Below are 13,192 nucleotides of genomic sequence, written 5' to 3'. Positions count from 1 at the left end.
CTCAGTGTACTATCTTGAGATTCCTTCGCTTATGAAACAAGTGTCCCCTCTTACCTTAACATTTCCTTTTACTTCTGACGCTTATTTTCTTCCTCCTCCTGGGAAACTAAGTGTTCTATAATACTTCCCTGAATGCACCACCTCTCAGCCTTGTTGTTTTGCTAAAAGGCCTACAAATTAATGTTTCTGTTTGATCTTGCCTTCACCATTCAGTGTATTGATGCCTGGTGTCCAATTTTGTTTCAAATAAACATGGGAAGAAATACAATTCTTTCCATATAGTTCAGGCCCTTACGAAACATAAGTATGTTATTTGACCTGTGTTATACTTTTTCAAATGTCTTCCTTGTTCTTTTCAAATTACATAGAGCATATCAGTGAGTCTGTAGCAAGGTAATACAGACAAATTCAATTTCTCTCTTTTTTGTTACTTTTATTTTCACTGCTGTCACAGATTTTAAACTTATCACTCATTCAGCAGTCAATCTACTTTCGGTTCTTTCCATCTTTGATGCAATACACAAAGAATGACTAGGCAGAAAGATCTTTTTTTAATTTTCTGCCATCTGATATTCTGTAACGTATGTGATACATGTAGTAGACACAGACATATCAGTCACTAAGTATTCATTGCTTCCTGAAACTATTTTACTGACCTTGAACAAAACCCTTTTGGCTATCCTCTACCATATAAATTCTATGAGACAAACTTGTTTAACACTGCATTCTTTATTCACAGATTAAAGAATTATACCTAGTTTTGATGACAGAGGATGTAAGCACAGTTTTTGTGCAGAGGGATGGTCGTACAATTTTCTTTCTTCTTGACTTCATCACTATTATTCATTGAAGTTTAAATTAAGGAACCCATGTCTTGATTCAATGAGCAGTCTTTGAAGTTAAAATATGAGCTACATATTCATTTCAGTTCTGACTTCAACTTTATTCAGGTGCTTTATTACCAAAGCATCATTTTACCCATCCAGTGCTGAGTCACATGCAAAACCACATGAGCAGCAGTCAACATCCACAGTGTTTAGTAATGAGTGGAAGTAGAGTGCCACGTCTTTCATCCCCATTGTATACACACACACACAAACACACACAGACACGCACGCATGCACATTGCATGCACACCTATCAACAATTTACAATTGCTAGTCTATGGAATGTGGGAGAAAATTGGAGTACATGGAGAAAACTCATACAAATACAGGGAAGAGAAGCAGATTCTGCACAAAAGATATCCCAGTCAAGAATAAAAACTGCATAATCTCTTGCTATGGGATGCTACTATGCCACCCAAAAAAGCACAATTAACAAAAAGTAAAAATAAAATAAATAAGATAAATAAAAATACAGATAAAACAATTATAAAAAAAATAAACACTGAGTATGCACTAAAAGAAGCAGAAATAATGATCATAAATTGTAAACTACCTAAACTAAACAATGATTGAAATGTTTTAAAGTAATGTTTAATGACAGTCACTGTTACTTAGGTGTGGTAATGTAACAGTTGTGAATGCTGATACCACAGATTGATTTTCTCTTCTCACTTCAAATGAAACTTTCACCCTCACATGCACACACATATACACATAGAATTGTTTGTGCACAATGTGGAATAAACCAGCCATTTAGCACAAATTCTTTTTATCCTATTAATTATAAACAATAAGTTAATCTGGTAAGCATCTAATTGCTGAAGATAGACATAATAGTTTTGTTGTGGTCTAAAGACTAAGGAATAATTATTGCTTCAGCTCTCGTTCCAAATATTTTTAATTAGGCTTAGGATTAAGGCCACAATGACCATTTTTTACAATTATCAAAATGTCCAAAATCAGTGGATCAACCTCTTGTTTGACAGATGGAGATTTAACATCATACATTGTCAGTTGACAAAATTCTGAAATTAGAAGGTCGGTGTATATGTGATAGGTACCCTTGAATCAACTTTGGAGGTACAGAGGTCTTCAGAAACCATTAAAAATGTATAGCTGGGCTGGTACCATGGGCTGTGAGACATGTTATGTTTCTCCAGACATAAGCCACTTGACCTGAGGGAAAATAATTCAGAGTAGCCAGTAAGCACCCTAATTAGAAAGACATCAGCCTGTAAGTATTATCTACAAAAGCATGTTGATGGTCATAATGGAGCTTATTTGCTTTGTCGATGATTTAAAACTGTATAGCTCATCAGATGAGGAAGTGAAAGTACAGCTGCAGGTTGTCAAAACTTTTTCAGATGATATTAGAATGTCATTTGGCCTTGATAAATGTGCAAAAGCAACCTTTAAAGCAGGAAAACTGCAGCACCAGGAAAACATCAGTTTGGGACAAGAATGTGATATAAAAGAACTTGAGCAAGAGGGAGTGTATAAATACTTGGAAACTGATGAAGGATCAGCAATAAAACATGAAGAAATGCGAGTAAAACTTAGTAAGGAATACTTCAGAAGACTAAAATTAATCCTGAAAACAGCACTGACATCCAGGAACAAAATCCAAGCTCTAAACCAATTTGATCTTCCTGTCCTTACAGTTTTGGAGTGATTGATAAGCCCCAAAATGTGTTGGATAGATTAGATATTAAAACAAGAAGGATGCTTCATGCTCGCCAAATAATCTATAAATATCAATGCATACCAAGATTATATATTCCCCATTCCGAAGGAGGGATGGGCCTCCTTGAAACTGATTAAATGTATAGATCTACAATTGTGGGACTCCACACATACCTGCTAACCTCACAAGACTCAAACATATTGAAAGTTTTAAAACATGAGGAGGATAAATTTAAGATAACTTCCCTTCTTAACTTAGCAGAAGCATATCAGCATCAAGCAAGAATGGAAATCAAACCAAAAGTAGATAAAAATCAGGCAACAACTGAATATGCCAAAAAACAAAAGAAAGACTATAAGGTAAAGGATCAGATGAAAATGCATAAATATAGTCACTAGTATAGAAAACTTCTGGAAGAACCACATGTTCATCAGGAATGAATGCAGGAATGGTTAATGAGAGGTGAATTAAAATTAAAAGGTGAAAGGTTAATATTGGCTGCACAAGATAGTGGGCTACGTGCATGTTGGTTTACAAAGTCCATTGAAGATGTGGGAGAAATAGACAAATGTAGGTTTTGTAAAACTGAACTGGAAACAGTTGCACACCTCATTGCTGGTTGTGACATACTAAAGGACTGTATACTGAAAGGCATAATAATGTGGGGAGACTGTTGCACATTATGGTTTTGAAGCGGCTGAAAAACACTGGAAACATGAGCCACAAAGCATCACAGAAAATTATGGTCTACATCACATGAGATCATCCATTACCAACCAACAATTCAAAAGACAAATGCTAGAAAACCAGATATAGTAGTCCAAGAAAAGAAGATATGAGTAGCATTGATCATTGAAATTGTCACAACCAGTGACTACAGTGTCCTGCATACAGAGAGAGACACAAAGTTATAAAATATCAGGATCTGCAAGCAGAAATGAGAGCAATGTGGAAGAAGGATACCCAGATAGTTCCAATACTAGTAGGAGCAATGGGTCTTATAAAAAAAGAGTCTACCATCATATTTAGATATGCTACCAATACACGTATCTCCATACGAATTACAGGACTCATTACTGGGCACATTGCAGGTGCTGCGAGGAGCACTTTTGGCTGAAATCAAAGAGTGAAACAATAATAATTTCATGAACTTTAATCATACTTTGACTTAGGAATGTGGTCCATTCCCATCATGGTATTAGAAACCCAAAATATTTGGAGAAATTTAAAAGGGAGCTTATTCAAAGTGAAACAAGGCCATATGTATGCTAGATATGGAACAGTATGGGTTTATTAAAGTAGTTCTTTCTTTCTGAAACTTGCAAAATTATTTGAAGAGGAAAGAGCAACACCTGCAAACAGCTTAGCTTTACATTGTTAAAGCATCTGATGCTGTCTCATGGAAGAATTGACAATTTAAAATCAGTCATGCCTAAGTCAATAAATAAAAAAAACTCTTGTTAACCAACAAAGCACAGCATGTAAAGATGGGAGTTACCTGTCTATCTCAACAGCAGTTTGCTGTTATTGATGATGCATAGTAGGACCATGTTCTAGGGATACTTCCTTTGTGGACAATTCTTCTCGGATATAAACTAAGATATGGTTAAACAGATACAAGGAAAATTGCAAAATGGATAACATAATTATTTCAGCAAAGGTTGCTAAAAGTCTCAAAATGCTCTATAAAAAATAAGTATGCAGTGCAATTTTAGGAATGCTGACATCAATTCAGTAAATATGGTATAATGACATTTGGTCAAAGGCCTTAAAATATGATTACGAAATTAGTGGTCAAATCATAAAAATTAACACCACCATTAAAGATCTACGGACAATACAAACAGCAAGTTAAACTTTGATCAGCAAGTGTCTGCCAAAAAGCAGGAAAACATACATAGTAGCCCATCTAATTCTAAAGGCAATATCCAGACACTCTAGAGTCATCATCACTGTATCACATCATACCTGCACTGATTTGAGTCATTTTTAAGGGTGGTATTCATAGTCTAGGACTTTGCAGCAATGTAGTGTTTATCTGTGAAGAGTGCTGCTACACGTATATGAAAATAAGCAAAGTGCAGGTTATTAGCTCTGAATAAGGAAAAGCAAAGGTGTTTTGAAAAATATGCCTACTTATGGCAAAAGCTTAAAGTACCTAACATTAAGTACTAAGTATAGATGAAGTGCTATGTGAAAGCCAAAGGCTTCATGCTACTTCATATGTATTTGTACACTGTGAACAGATGCAGACTATGTGCAGTCAGGCTTAAAAGGCTTAAGACAAGTGGCAGACTGGACAATTTTTATTATTAACATTTTTTTTTTAAATGAAGGGGTTTAAAATGTTTTATATAGCGGTATCCTTATGTGGAAATCCTGTTGATAATTTTAAAGAAAAGAAGGGGGAGATGGGAAAGTCTGAAAAGGCAGGGGGGTACACAACAAACAGGAGAACAAAGAAGGAACACATCAAGAGGGTTGTGCTTGAAGAAGTGGAAGAGGAGGGGCACCATGCTTTTGGCAGGTGATAGACCCCTATTTTTTCAAAACTTTTTTATATAAGAGGGAAGTGTGGATGGCAAATGGATAAGAGGGTGTAGGAGAAAGATTACTGAAAGAAGGGATGAGTAGGAGTGGTGCAGGAGTTCCTAGTCAACAGAACCTCAAATGTTTCCACTGCTAGACGGTGGTACAGTGGAGCACCCCAATGTTGAGGAAGGTAGGGCTTGTGGTGGTGCGGTGGTTGATACCAATTAGAACAGCTTGTTTTGAACATGCTGATAAGAGGCTTCATCTGGTATAATCCATCTATCCATGACCTCCTCCACTACATCCTCTACCAAGTCCCAAAACCCCTGTTCAGTGAGGCTTGCCAGGGTGTCTATCTGACAAGTCCCACCGACCCTACAAGGATGTCCATGGATGGGCAGCGGGTGAGCACTCCCTAACCTCGGAGGTATATGTCTGGGTTGCTCCTGAGGATTTTAGATCTGAAAAACATGAACATAAATGGGAGAGAAAGAAAGTAATAAAGGAGAAAGAAATGCATAATTAAAATAAAAAAACAGAGAAAAAAATGGGGAGGAAAAGACAAAACAGAAAATATATGCAATAACTTCACATATCATGCTACACAGCATTCAAGTTCTTTAAAATATTTTAATTTTTATAGTTCTTTATTGAAGTAAAACAGAAGGTATGGGAAGTACTTATGCAGACATGGAGTACTGATGTGAGAAGTGCATATGTACACATGGTGAGAAATCTATGAGAAATGCTTATGCAGACAGAGTACTGATTTGGGAAGTACATATGTGTACATGGGCAAATGCTATGAGAAGCGCTTATGCAGAAATGGAGTACTGATTTGGGAAGTACATAAGTGTACATGGGCGAATGCTAAGAGAAGTGCTTATGCAGAAATGGAGTACTGATTTGGGAAGTACATATGTGTACATGGGCGAATGCTAAGAGAAGTGCATATGCAGAAATGGAGTACTGATTTGGGAAGTACATATGTGTACATGGGTGAATGCTAAGAGAAGCGCTTATGCAGAAATGGAGTACTGATTTGGGAAGTACATAAGTGTACATGGGCGAATGCTAAGAGAAGTGCTTATGCAGAAATGGAGTACTGATTTGGGAAGTACATATGTGTACATGGGCAAATGCTAAGAGAAGCGCTTATGCAGAAATGGAGTACTGATTTGGGAAGTACATAAGTGTACATGGGCGAATACTAAGAGAAGTGCTTATGCAGAAATGGAGTACTGATTTGGGAAGTACATATGTGTACATGGGTGAATGCTAAGAGAAGTGCATATGCAGAAATGGAGTACTGATTTGGGAAGTACATATGTGTACATGGGCGAATGCTATGAGAAGCGCTTATGCAGAAATGGAGTACTGATTTGGGAAGTACATATGTGTACACGGGCAAATGCTATGAGAAGTGCTTATGCAGAAATGGAGTACTGATTTGGGAAGTACATATGAGTACATGGGCGAATGCTAAGAGAAGTGCATATGCAGAAATGGAGTACTGATTTGGGAAGTACATATGTGTACATGGGCGAATGCTAAGAGAAGCGCTTATGCAGAAATGGAGTACTGATTTGGGAAGTACATAAGTGTACATGGGCGAATGCTAAGAGAAGTGCTTATGCAGAAATGGAGTACTGATTTGGGAAGTACATATGTGTACATGGGCGAATGCTAAGAGAAGTGCATATGCAGAAATGGAGTACTGATTTGGGAAGTACATATGTGTACATGGGCGAATGCTATGAGAAGCACTTATGCAGAAATGGAGTACTGATTTGGGAAGTACATATGTGTACACGGGCAAATGCTATGAGAAGTGCTTATGCAGAAATGGAGTACTGATTTGGGAAGTACATAAGTGTACAAGGGTGAATGCTATGAGAAGCGCTTATGCAGAAATGGAGTATTGATTTGGGAAGTAGATATGTGTACATGGGGAGAATGCTATCAGAAGTGCTGTGGTAAGTGCTTATGGATACTTTGGGTGAAATTTTATGTGAAGTGCTTATGTGTACTTGGAGATAGAGTGTATTTCTATCAAGTTTTAGTAGAGTTTACATGTTGCAATCTAATCATATTTGTGCCTGACATGCATTTGTTTGCAATATTGTACTGAAAATGCACTTGTTTGCCATATTGTACTGAAAACACCCTTCATAAATACTTACATCTTATAAAGTCAGTTAAAGCCAGAGTAAAGCCAGAGCACTGTACTTGTATACTGACAAATTTCTCACACTCGGTTGCAATAAAGTACTGAATGCATTGTAGTACATTCATCATGCTTTATAAATTATTTCCTTATGTACATGAATAAAAACAGATAAAGGCAGATCGTTATACTGATATATATATCTCCCTTTTGGTTGCAATAATGTACTGAATGGTATTTATAAATTATTTCTTTATATACATTAATAAAATATACTGGCATATCTCTCACTCTTGGTTGCAGTAATGTTCTGAATACACTCTTTTGCTTCATTTACCACCCTTTATAAATTATTTCCATACATATATATATATATATATATTCAAAAAATCCAAAGGTACCCACCAAGGGAGGAGAAGTAAACAAAATAAAACGCTGCTTCCAAGCGTATAGTACAGGAAACAAATCGCGTTCAATCACCAACTTTTCAAAAATAAATGTCCAGCATGTAAATGTAGAAACGCTACGACTTAGCGTACTGCGTAAAACACAAAATGCATTCAATTACAACTTGCAAAGATGAATGTCAAGCATCAATATATAAACGAACTTCATAGATGAAAGTAGAAGGCACAGTTCATAAAAAACTGAACTTTATTTCGTAAGCGCTTTCGCGGACTTCTCCGCTTCTTCAGACGTTTTAACAACAGGACATGACATCATCAATGCTTATATAGGATATCCTGCTTAAGATTTTAAAGCGATATCCTTACTAGAAATTTACATAATAAAAATTTTTAAAAATGTCAGCATTTGTTCTAAACTATATTTCAATGTCATTATATAAAATTTTTTCAACAGTTATTCAAACTGTATATCAATGAGATATCTCATATATAATAACAATTTTTAAAAAATATAAAACATGGTTGAAACCATTAATCATATATAGGAATATGCATATATAAATATAAAGCTTACAACAAATATATCTAATAAGAATATAAAACATCTAATATGTCAAAAAATGGTTGGCATTCAAATATAAACAATTTAATCATAACTCAATGTTATAATGAACGCTGTCATTAGTTAATTTGTGTATATATATCTAATCAAACGGATGTATGCTGTATGTCAATTGTGGGCAGTCAAACGAAAAAGCTAACATAACCAAAAATTCTTAACATACAAATGTAAATGACTTGATCATGACTAAATGTAATGATAAAAGCTTTCATAGACTGATATGTATATGTATGTCTAATTACAACTAAATCAAAACAAATTAAGCAGCGTTTCATTTTGTTTACATCATCGCACGCTTGGAAGCAGCGTTTCATTTTGTTTACATCTCCTCCCTTGGTGGGTACTTTTGGATTTTTTGAATTTACATCTCTTTGGTTGGGGCAACTGTTTTTTCATATATATATATATATATATATATATATATATATATATATATATATATATATATATATATATATATATAGATAGATATATATACATATATATATATATATATATATATATATATATATATAGATATATATATATATATATATATATATATATATATAGGTTTACCGTCATAATTTCAACAAGCACATCCCCGAAACAGCTTCTGCGAACTCCAAGTTGCGACTGCTCAAAACCACAAACGCAGATATTCCAAATAACAAAATCTCACCCTCTTTTTGACCCATGGTAGCATTTGTTTTAGGTGTGGAGCAGTTGGAAATGTTGACACTCGTGTTTTGTTCAACATTTAGGCAAGTCAGTGGGACAGAATTCATGGATATGGTTCACCTATGTGCACATTTGAGGATGTGCTTTCACCATTATGAAGGTAAACCATATATATATTACTGAAATCAGTAAAACATCCAGTTCTATTTATTACATTATTCATGCTTACCAGTTTCTTCAACCAGCATTTTGGTTCTCCTTTCATCACCTGTTATAGGTAATTTCCTCCTAAGCTGTAAAGAGAATGCATGAGACAATTGTTAACCTGTTTTTCATCCTATGTTCTTTAAAATTATTTATATGACTAGTACTTATATGTAAGGTATTTCATTCACTGCAGTACTTGCTTACTGTGCATTTGTTTAAATATTTCTTATCATATTGTGTTAATCTTCCCTTTACTGCAAGTTCTAAACAAATTGATACACTTTTAGTAGAATAGTTTTTTTTTTTTAAATATTATGCTTTGCATGTAGCAGTCTATGAATTTTGTTCAGAAGGTGTTCACACACAGAAAATAATTAATAATTCAAGGAAGTTTTTGATTCCATAGCTGTACAAAAGTGCATGCTTTGATAGTTTTCTCCCTATGAATTCTAAGCATATAAGTGGATGATTTAAAAAATGTATACAGAAGTAATACAAAACTAATATAACTGGTCGTTTCTCACTATGGTATGTGCTAGTCATTCACTTGACATTGTAACCCTCCCTTTCCCAAGCCTATGCTCTGACTAGAGTGTGGTGCCTGACTCAGGGTTCAGCCATCTTGAATGTTCAGTTAATATTGTGGAAGAAATTACTGTTTTACAATTATACTAATAAACATTTTTCTTATTTTTCTTTATAATAACTGTCTGCATGTACTTTAACTGCTTCTGCAATCCTGAATTAAATTATGTGGATTTTTTTTTCTTTTTGTATAAATACATGAACAGGTAGTAGTAAGGGGACTCTTGCAGATTTATATCTGTAATTTACAGATGTATATATGCAGATTATTTTACTCATACCTTTATTACTTTTGCATTTATGCAGACAATTATATCACATACACATTTCACATATATTTGTATACAGATGCAGTTCTGTGTACAGATGTTTCTGTTTCTTTTGCATTATTATAATACTGCAAATACATACTTGCAATTACACATATTTCTTCTAGCAAATCCTTTCAATTATGCAACCATCTCATAGTTTATTTTTAAACCTATGTTTAATATAACCAAAAAAAATACTTACTATAGAACTCTGTCCTGTACCCTACAACCTGGTCAACTCAATCAGACAGCTGGTCAGACATAAACTTCTGTAGGTCATCATACCAGTGATGGTAATTTTGGCCAGAGTGCCAAGGATGACAGCTGCTCATTTAGATTCTACCACAGTTTTTTTTCCATTCAGAACCATCTCTGCATGCCTTGATCTTATCCAGATATGACTCCCTAAGAATGTGGTCCATTATCAAGGTCTTCTTATCTGAACAGGATGGAGACTGGCTTCATGCTTTCACAGGTGCTGATACCATTTGAAGTGCCAGAACCAGAATGAAGAAAGTATGAACAGGTCTGTGGTTCACAGATTTAGAACCACCCCTATAGGGTGTGACATCACCTTACCCAAACCCAGTTATTGGGGGCAGTAGACCAGGTAATGTTATTATTGGCAAGTTTGGTTTAACCAAAAATGCTTTGTGACATATATGTTTTTAAAGGAATACATTCACATTTCATTTATATGATAGATAAAAAAATATGTAATCTTCATTTTTTTATATTGCTTACAGTTTCTGAGCATTGCCTTAGCTACATTTTTTGGAGCATTAGACCTGAATGTGATTTATTCATGCAATACAGCAGCAGTAATTTTTTGAGGGGTTACAGAAATACATATTCCTGTTGTGTGATTACCAGTTTTTATGAAATGTTGAGTGGTTTGAGGTGAGAAGGTGTGCCAGATGATGTTAGATGGGCAGAAATTACACTTCATGGTTGTGCAAACTGTCATGAACATGACTAGATTTTATTTCTAAATGTAGTCAGATTTGAGCACATCTGAGATATATGTGCATTCCCACAACACGCTGGGGACTGCTGAGGACTGCTGCAGACACTGTTGTTGTACCCATTATGTTCAAGTGAACCTGAAGCCATGTTCATGGGAAAACAACAGCAATTTACATGCATAAGTGGCCATACATGTTTGTGGAGATAAATGTAAAACATCCTGCTTTAAATACAAAATGTGTAAATGGACCAGAATTTACATGAATTTGTTTACCACTACCATATTAACTTGTCATTACTTGGATTAACTGGAAAATTATTTAAGAAACTGAGGACTTTTTAAAATAAGAAAACTAACATAAATATTCCAAATTAAGATAATAACATTGATAAAAAATATTACACATATTCAACAAAATAAAATTACATTATTATTACAATATTATTATTAAGAAACAAAAACTAAATGTAATTTTATTTTGTTGAAATAACTTAACTTTATATATTATACTTATTTCTATTTATTATGATTACATTAATTTATATCTTTGTGACATATATGTTTTTAAAGGAATACATTCACATTTCATTTATATGATAGATAAATAAATATGTAATCTTCATTTTTTATATTGCTTACAGTTTCTGAGCATTGTTTTGGAGCATTAGACCTGAATGTGATTTATTCATGCAATACAGCAGCAGTAATTTTTGATACAGAAATACATATTCCTGTTGTGTGATTACCAGTTTTTATGAAATGTTGAGTGGTTTGAGGTGAGACATGACTAGATTTTATTTCTAAATGATAAGAAAACTAACATAAATATTCCAAATTAAGATAATAGACTTTGCAATGATATAACATTAATGAGTTAATTTCAAGAAATGTTTCTGTTACTAATATGATGGGCATATTACACTGACTTTTAGTGACCTCTGCAAAGCTGTCATTTTTTGAATGTGAAAATCTCTACAGTAGCAGCGGCAATGGAAATGATTAGTGATCACTAAGAAAACCATTTACTTTGGTGTAAGTTAGTGATTGTGCATACATGGTAAAAATGTAGTGATTTAATTGTGAACTACTGAAGTGGTACGAATGTTTTGTTGGCTCTACATACATGCCTTTATATGAAGATGTCTGTGTGTCACTGAGGAATGAAAATGACAGTATTATGAATATATGACAATGGCAGTGGCTATTGGAAGGATGACTCTGTTAAACTGATTGCTTTACTGTTGTGAATGTATTTATCATACTGCAGACATTACTATAGCACAACTTTACTTGGCTAGTCTGAGATTCTGTATGTGTATATAATTATCGGGTTTGAGTCACCTACCTTTGTTTATAAGGATGACAGGCATGCTACCATTGTTGTGTTTAAATTGATGATTACATCAAATTTTTGGGGGTATGACTGTGGCATATTTTTTCATGTGTAGTAATAATGCAGAACTACATCTGTTTGGTAAAGTGGGGCCCAAGCAAGCTGATAGGACAAAGACAATTGTCCATACCAGTACTGGAAGGGGTGTTGAACAATTATCCCATTAACACCAGATGAGAAATACCTCATCTCCATCCATGGGGATGACTATGACACAGAAGATAATGGCACTGGAATAATCAGAGTTGGCATGGACTGGCTATTACCAAATACCAGTTTATATTCAACTGGATGTCTTGTGGTATATTGGACTCACTGAACCTATCTGCCAGCAGGTTAGCAATATCACCAGGTTCAGTCACAGCCAAAGAATGCCTTATTTTTACCCTTGGCTAGAGTGCCAATTTAGGCAATATCAGCGAGTATAAATAATCTAGATATGACTTACACAGAGCTATCAGAGCACCAAAGGAAAATTACAGTCATATAATTTCAATGAATTTTACCAGATAATATTGCTGGAAAGTCACTCAAAACCTGTGCTTCAATGCTTGCTGAGATTCTGTCTGATATATTCAGTCTCTCCCTTGTACAAGCTACAATTCCCAATTGTTATAAGGCAACTTCTATTATTCCACTGCCAAAAAAGCACAAAGGTGGCTACCTGAGTGATTATGAAATGCTTTGACAGAATCATTATGAGTCGTATTCAGTCAGTTATACCTGATACAATGGATACATTACTATATACAGTTTTACTCATGTGGAGA

The sequence above is a fragment of the Protopterus annectens genome, chromosome 15.part0 (assembly GCF_019279795.1).
Source record: "Protopterus annectens isolate FY-2018-M chromosome 15.part0, PAN1.0, whole genome shotgun sequence".
NCBI lineage: Eukaryota > Metazoa > Chordata > Ceratodontiformes > Protopteridae > Protopterus > Protopterus annectens.
Note: the sequence above shows the minus strand (reverse complement) of the source record.